An 8,058-nucleotide genomic window follows, 5' to 3' on the forward strand; every position below is an offset into this window, starting at 1 on the left:
GTTTCTAATAGACTAAATGACTGGTATGACCAAGCTAGGAGATATATTTGTTAAAATCAACCTATCCTACACTTAACCAAGCCTATGCTATGATAATTGAGGATAATAGTCAGCATTCAGTTGGTCTAAATACAGTTACTGCAAATACATATCCTTTAGCTATGCATTTAACTCGTGGACAACCTTACAAAGGTAAGAGACTTTTTCTGCAGTGTGATTACTGCAATATGAAAGGTCACAGTAAAGAAAATTGTTACAAATTGGAAGGGTATCCTCCCGATTTTAAGTCTAAGAGAAATTTAAATCCTCGTCTGGGAGGATCAGGAGGTCAAATTAACCATGGTGGATAGATATGTTATGGTAAGCACCCTTTCAATGCTATCAACAATGTGACTGGAAATGTTAACATATAACCGCCACCGATGCACTATAGAAATACATGACCAACTGAAATCAAGGCTCAGTATTTTATTGAAGAACAGTATAAACAGATCCTCAATTTGCTAAGCAAGGATGTTGGAGAAGAGCAAGGCAATGAGGCAAACAACATCAATGCAATAGGTAATGCAATTTGTATGATGTCTAAGGTATCTAGTGATGATGAGTGGATAGTTGATTCTGGAGCTACTCATCATGTAGCTTCTAAGAAAAGATTGATAAATAGTGATTATAGTCAACAAATATATGGTAATAGTAAAGTATATTTACCCTCAAGAGATAGGGCAGATATTACTCATACTGGCTATGCATCCTTGTTTGGCAACACAACTGTGAGCAATGTGTTATTTGTCCCTGATTTCAAGTTTAACTTGCTATCAGTCTCCAGATTGACTAACGAACTGTCATGCTCAGTCAATTTTTTCCTTAGCTTCTGTGTCTTTCAGCAACTTTGGAGTGGCAGGGTGAAGGGGATTGGTGGACAAAGAGGAGATTTATACATATACAAAGATATAGACATTAGTAAGCAGAGTATACAACATCCAAGAGCATCAGCAATTCAAAAAGGGGACAACAACTTATGACACAACAAGCTTGGACATCCATCTGCACCAGTGATGAAATCTATGAAATTGTTACATGATCATGTAAATAGTCCACAATTGAATAAGTGCATGATTTGCCCTTTGGCAAAGTAAGCTAGGTTGATGTTTCCCAGTAGTGATTCTAGAGTCGATGCACCATTTTACATTTGTACATATGGATCTTTGGGGGCCCTATAAAATAGCTACTTGGGACAACAAGCATTATTTTTTGACTGTTGTGGATGATTACAGTAGGTATACATGGATCTATTTGTTGAAACTTAAGTCTGAAGTTATTGTGGCCATTAAGTCTTTTTTCTCCATGGTAAAAACACAGTTTGGTGTCATGGTTAAGGTCCTTAAGACAGACTATGGCACTGAATTTTTTAACTCACAATGCAACATTTTACTTTAGGATTTAGGCATACTTCATCAGAGTAGTTGTGTTCACACAGGGGTGGTTGAAAGATAACATAGACACATCTTGAATATAGCATGAGCACTTAGATTTCAGTACAAAGTGCCAATCATATATTGGGGCATGTATATCAAGTCTGCAGTCTACTTTATGAATAGACTTCATACTGCTGCATTTGGGAACAAAAGTCCTTATGAGCTATTGTTCAAAAGGCAAGCAACATTGCATTATTTACGTATGTTTGGATGTCTATGTTTTGCAACTACAGTTCCTAAAGGAGACAAGTTTGAAGAGAGAGCAAGGCCAGCTGCTCTCATAGGTTACTCAGAGTTGCAGAAAGGCTACATCCTCCTAGATCTCAAAACAAATAAGTTGTTTGTTAGATGAGATGTCACCTTCCGAGAAGATGAATTTCTCTTTACTACTGCATACTCAAAGAAATAGTTTACAAATGAGACTGTCAACCTAGACCAATCCTTAACTCTCGACCAACCTCATAATATATCACACTTCTTACCAGATATCACCCACAACACACCAAAGAATCCTACCACCTCATTCACACCAAATTCTCCACATATACCTCATGACATACCACACCATTCACCAGCCACCTCCAATAATAATGACACTTTACCCACCTCATCTGCCAGTGATCCTAGTTCATTTGACCTAGCTCTGGAGCATGAAGGAGGAGATGAATTCAATGAGGAGGCATCAACATCTTTTGATACTAATCTTGGTCATATTTCATTAGATGAAGTTCATTCTCCAGCTACTAGGAAGTCTTCAAGGGATTCCAACAGCCTGTTTGGATGAAGGATTATATAACCACCAAACAAAGCACCAGTAAATATTCCATTTCCAACCACCTATCCTATGACAATATTAAACCAACCTATCAAGCCTATCTTGCAAAGTTCTCTATATTGGTGGAGCCTAAGTGCTACAGAGATGTTGCACAAAACACCATATGGATAGAGGCAATGCAACAAGAAATCAAAGCACTAGAAGAGAATGACGCATGGGAAGTGGTGGACCTTCCAAAAGGAAAAAATGCAATAGGCTCAAAATGGATGTACAAGATCAAATACCAAGCAAATAGATAAGTTGAGAGGTTCAAGGCCAGACTTGTAGAAAAAGGCTACAGTAAAAGAGAAGGCCTTGATTATCATGATACCTTCTCACTAGTTGTTAAAATGGTGACAGTAAGGTCAGTCATAACACTTGTTGTGTCTTAAGGCTGGACTTTATGGAAAATGGATATATACAATGACTTCATACAAGGAGATCTATGTGAAGAAGTGTATATGGATATACTTGAGGGGTTCATAAGACAGGGGGAGTCAAGGGTGTGCAGGTTGATCAAGTCCTTATATGGACTTAAGCAAGAATCTAGACAGTGGAATATAAAGTTAACAGATGCATTGGTGGATGCAGGATTTGTCCAAAACAGTCATAATTATTCATTGTTCACACTAAATAAGTCTAATGACATAGTGATTGTTTTAGTGTATGTTGATGATTTACTCATCACAGGGAGCAGTATTGAGCTGATTAATGAGGCAAAGAAAGTGCTGAATCATTCAAAATGAAAGATCTTGGTGAATTAAAATACTTTCTTGGCCTTGAAGTGCTAAGATCAAGCTCAGGAGTGATTCTCAACCAAAGGAAGTGTGTGCTAGAGTTGATCTCAGGTATGAGAATAGCTGGAGCAAGACCAACCAAGACACTTTTAGAGTCTACTTTGAAGCTAACGACTGTAGAGTATGATAAAATGACAGGAATCACAGGAGATGCAACCTTACAGGACATCAGTTCATACTAGAGATTGATAGGGAGGCTGATGTATGTAACTATCACAAGGCCTGACATCAACTACACATTTCAGACCTTGAGTCAGTCTATGAAAATGCCCAAGAAATTCCACTGGGAAGGTGCAACAAGGTTGGTAAGATACTTGAAGAATTCACCGAGACAAGGCATTTGGTTGAAGGCAGGAATCACACAAGAGTTGACATGTTGGTGTTACTCTGATTGGGCAGCATGTCCAAATACGAGAAGATCAGTGACATGATAAATAGTCAAGTTTGGAGACTCCTTGATCTCATGGAAATCAAAGAAACAACAAACAGCCTCTAGAATTTCAGCTGAGGCAGAGTATAGAAGCGTGGCTTCAGCTGTGGCAGAATTAACCTGGTTACGTGGACTGTTTAAGGAGTTGGGAGTTACCATACATAGTCAAATGACTATGTTTAGTGACAGTAAAGATGCTATGCAAATTGCAGCCAACCCCATCTTTCACGAGAAAATGAAACATATAGAGATAGAATGTCACTTCATTAGAGACAAAATCAAGGCAGTGCTAGCAAAGACTTCGTATGTACATACTATAGAATAGCTTGTAGATCTTCTGACCAAGGGCTTAGGCCAAATTCAGCATGTTCATTTGCTTAGCAAGCTAGGGGTTCTTAACATCTTACACCCTCCAGCTTGAGGGGGGTGTTGAGAGACCAATGTAATAGTGAGGAAGTGCAGTGTATTTGTATGTGATGCACGTGGTAGTTAGAGGTTAGTTGTTAGGTAATTAGAAATTGACAACTATATTTAATTGTTAGTAGTTAGTGGTAGATAAAAGGAGTGAGTTAGTAGTCGTATATATAGTCTTGAATATCAATGAAACAATAGACGGTTTTCATTTCTAATTCTATGCCTTCATCTTCTTGCTCCACTGAAGCTCTAATGGCTGATTTTTGTCTCAGCCTCTATGAATTTTAGCATATTTGCTGCTTTGTGTTTCAGAAAACCAAGAAGTCAAGGGGTCGTGTTCTGAGTTCGGACTTCTAGTAGACAGTAGCAGTGATATATATGGAAAGTTGGTAGTAGGCTTTGAATGACTTTCTTTTTTCTCTTTATAACTCTACCTTTTATAATTTTGAATTTTTTTAGCCGAAAATTCCCGTACCCGTATCTATATTTGGATTCGCACCCCCAAATCTTAAAATTTAGATTTTACCGAATGTTTAACCAAAAATATGAGTCCTTGGTCAAAGCTAAAAGAGAAATTCGGGTTACTGATAATCAGGAGACAAAAATAAAATACTTTTGAGAACAATGACAGAAGGTAAATAGATAAGTATTTCAATGAATTCTCAATAGTATTCCGTGTCCTTACAAATGATGATCCTTCTTCCTTTTATAGATCATTCTAGGTAAAGGAATAAAGCCTCAGCTTTAATGATATAATCATGAGCAATAAATGACTTTAAATAGGCCGTTACACAATTATTCCTATTAAATACCAACTTTATAACGTATCAGACATTTAATAATGAATTTGGGCTCATTTCTGTCATCTGATCCTTGCTTTCAATGCCTTCTAATCTATTGGTTGCAAATAATTTAAATTGGTACGAGACTCGTATCTATACGTCGTCTCGTGCTTATTTAAATTCTTCTTCCCGTGGCTGTTTTCACCGTGCCTCTTAGTCAATTGCTGTTCTTTGACCATTCAACTAATCCACATGTCATGCCACATCATTTTTAATATAAATTCAATTTTTTCCCAATACAGATAGTCCCCCCACTTTCCATTTTTTTATCAATTAAATAATTGGGAAGTGGATCTTCATGTAAAAAGAACTTTTGCCACAATTAATGCTCATGACAGTACTAACGTCTTAGCAGTCTTTTCCATTTAATGCTCTGTCCATGTGTCATTTTATAATTGATTCCGCTATTCATTCCTTTCTTCGAGACTTCTTCATTCTCACTATTTACGAAGTGATAGCTGCCTTTATTATAGGCTTTTCATCATTATACTTAAAAAGTTGACGGTTCCCATTTTACACATAACTTTGTCTTCCTTTGTCTTCTTCACTAATCTTCGACACATACCTTCTTCTTGACAATGTCTTCTTCAAACCCTAACCGTAAAAAAGTTCCAATTCTAGATCAGTTCCCCAACGCCCCTATTAGACACAGAAGAGGCGGAGGAAGTAGGCCTCGAACAGGGTTAGAATCTACGCGAGGCGGTTCCTCTGGTTCTTCTTCAAGGAGTTTTGTTCCAAAAGCCCCTTCTTCTAAGAGTAGGGAAATTCTTGATACTTCTCAAGAACCCTCAGTTGATGATATAGTTCCCAGTGATTTGTCTTTTGAAAGTGACAAAATGTCTCTTCAAAAACAAATTAAAAATTTAGAAAGAGCCGATACTTACCCAACATTAGTAACCGAGCTTACAATCCCCACTATAAGAAGAGATTGTAATTGGAAGGATAGTCTTCGAATGTCAATCCCTTCCCCAAATCAAAGAATTTCTTCTTTTAGAAATAGGTATTCTTCTGTTTACACTTACCCCTTCACTTTGGGTTTTAATCCTCCGATTGACCCAGTTATTCTCGATTTTTGTCGTTTCTTTACCATTTGTTTGGCCCAAATTGGTCCATTGGTATGGAGAACAATGGCTTGTTTGAGATATTTATCATCCAAGGCCAATGTCTATTTCACCTTTTCTCATCTCATTCATCTATACCATCCCAACTTAATACGCCATGGGGTTTTCACCTTAACTGCAAGGAGCAAAAAAGTTTTGGTAAACCCTGAGGATGACAGAGATCGTGGATGGTATATCCGTTACGTTGCTGTCCGTACAGTGGATTTGATTGGTGAAACAAATATTCCCTTTCCTGAGAAGTGGAATTTTGAACGTAAGTTTTCTCTTATTTACCGTACCTACTTTTGAGAATTTCAAAAGAATGTTGTTTTTTAACCTCGTCCCTTCTTGGTTTTTTGTAGCAACCATGGGAGATGTGGAACCTATTCCCAACTTTCGTGGTTGGGTAGACTCACTTTTGAAAATTGCTATTAGGGAGCAAAGAACTTGGAAATCAATTTCTTCCTTACATGGCTGGAAAGTCAAAACACACGGTATCCCCTCTTTTACAAAATTTTGTTTTACATGTTAAGCACTTTTTCCTCAACTTTAATCATGTATATCCATTCTTTAATCAGGATTTGGCATTAGAGGAATGACAGCTGAAGTAGCTATAGCCATTCGCATGTCTGCGAATGCTGCTCTGGATTTAGATAAGGCTCGAGCCTTGTTGCCTAAAAGAAAAGCTACAAAGGAAAGTTCTGAAGAAGAAGAGGAGGGTACCTCCCTAATTACCAGGCCAAGGGCCAGGAGACGAATAGTCATTGATGATGAAATTGAAAACACTCCTGCTCGTACCTCCGCCACCGAGCCTGTTTTTGACGAAGCTCCTCTTTCCTCACTTGTTCCTATTTCCTCCATTCCTCTGCCTACCGTAAGTGTTTCTTTACCAGCTTTAACACCTTCCATTTGTTTGTCAATTTCTACTGCTCCTATATCTGTTCCCTTGGCTACTTCAACCGCACCTGCTTCTGCTCCGGTGTTGGTTTCGACATCTTTTCCCTTCATTCCTTCTATTCCCTCCGCTGCTCCTCTTCCCTCTGTTCATCATACAGAGACAGGTTCTAGCAGCGGAAATATGTCAATGAGAAGTGTTACTTTGGAAGTTCCTGCCAATCATAGCCTCCTGAGGAAGACTGGCAGAGCCGATATTTGGCTCGAACCTCTCATTGGAGATATCGAGAAGAAGAAGATGGAGAGCCATAGCTGCTTAACTTTGATGAACGACGTAGTTCATTCTACTTTGAAGGTATTTCTACCAACAAGTTTTTTTTTAAAATTATCTTCAATTTCTCATTTCCATGACTTACCTCTGTAGGCTAATCTTATTAGCACGGAACTAATGAGAAGAATTTCCTTACTGGAAAGAAAAGCTCGTGAGTCTGAAAAGTCTATCCACGAGGCTGAGGAAATAGCTAGGGGAGCCCAACTTGAAGCAACCAACTGGAAGGAACAGTTCGAAAATGCTCAAGGAACTATAGAAGAGTTGCAAGAAGATAAAAACCTCCTAGAGCAGCAAAACCGTGGTTTAACTTCTGAACTGGCAACAGTCAAAGCTTCTTCAAGCCAATTGAAAAGAGACAAAGAGCTTTTGGAATGCTCTTTATCAGAATAATTATCCAGAGATAGTGAAGAAGTTAGAGAGCTGAAGGCACTTTTGGCTAAAAAGGAAGAATATGCAGGAGAGTTAGTGCAAAGCTTGACTCAAGCTCAGGCTGACTTACAGACTTCTTCTGTCGAGATTCAAGCCTTGAAGAGTTCTCATGCTTCTCTTGAAGCTTCCCTTGATTCCCATTTAGCTGAAAATCAAATTTTAAAAAACGATCTTGCTATGTAGGAAAAGGAATATGGACTTCTAGAGGAAAACTTTAACATAGAAGTGAGTTGGGCTTTTCTGAATTCTCGTCGTGATGCTTTGACAGAAGCTGCTCAAGAGGGTTTTGACTTGTAGTCTGAACTGGCTAAAGTCATAGATACTATCGAGAAAAGCCAACAGTCTACTGATACTCCTTCTCCTGCCCTTGAAGTTCTTGAAAATGTTGCTATTCTAGCTTCAGAGGGTGAAACTTCTACAACCCAGTCTATGGAAGTTGAAGCTTCCGTGACAATCCCCTCAAGTTCAGCTGAAACCGTTCCGGTTGCTGCTTCTTCAGAAGTTGCCACCGTGCCTGTGGCTGAAAGTGAAA

The sequence above is a fragment of the Nicotiana tabacum genome, chromosome 6 (genome assembly GCF_000715075.1).
Source record: "Nicotiana tabacum cultivar K326 chromosome 6, ASM71507v2, whole genome shotgun sequence".
Lineage (NCBI taxonomy): Eukaryota > Viridiplantae > Streptophyta > Magnoliopsida > Solanales > Solanaceae > Nicotiana > Nicotiana tabacum.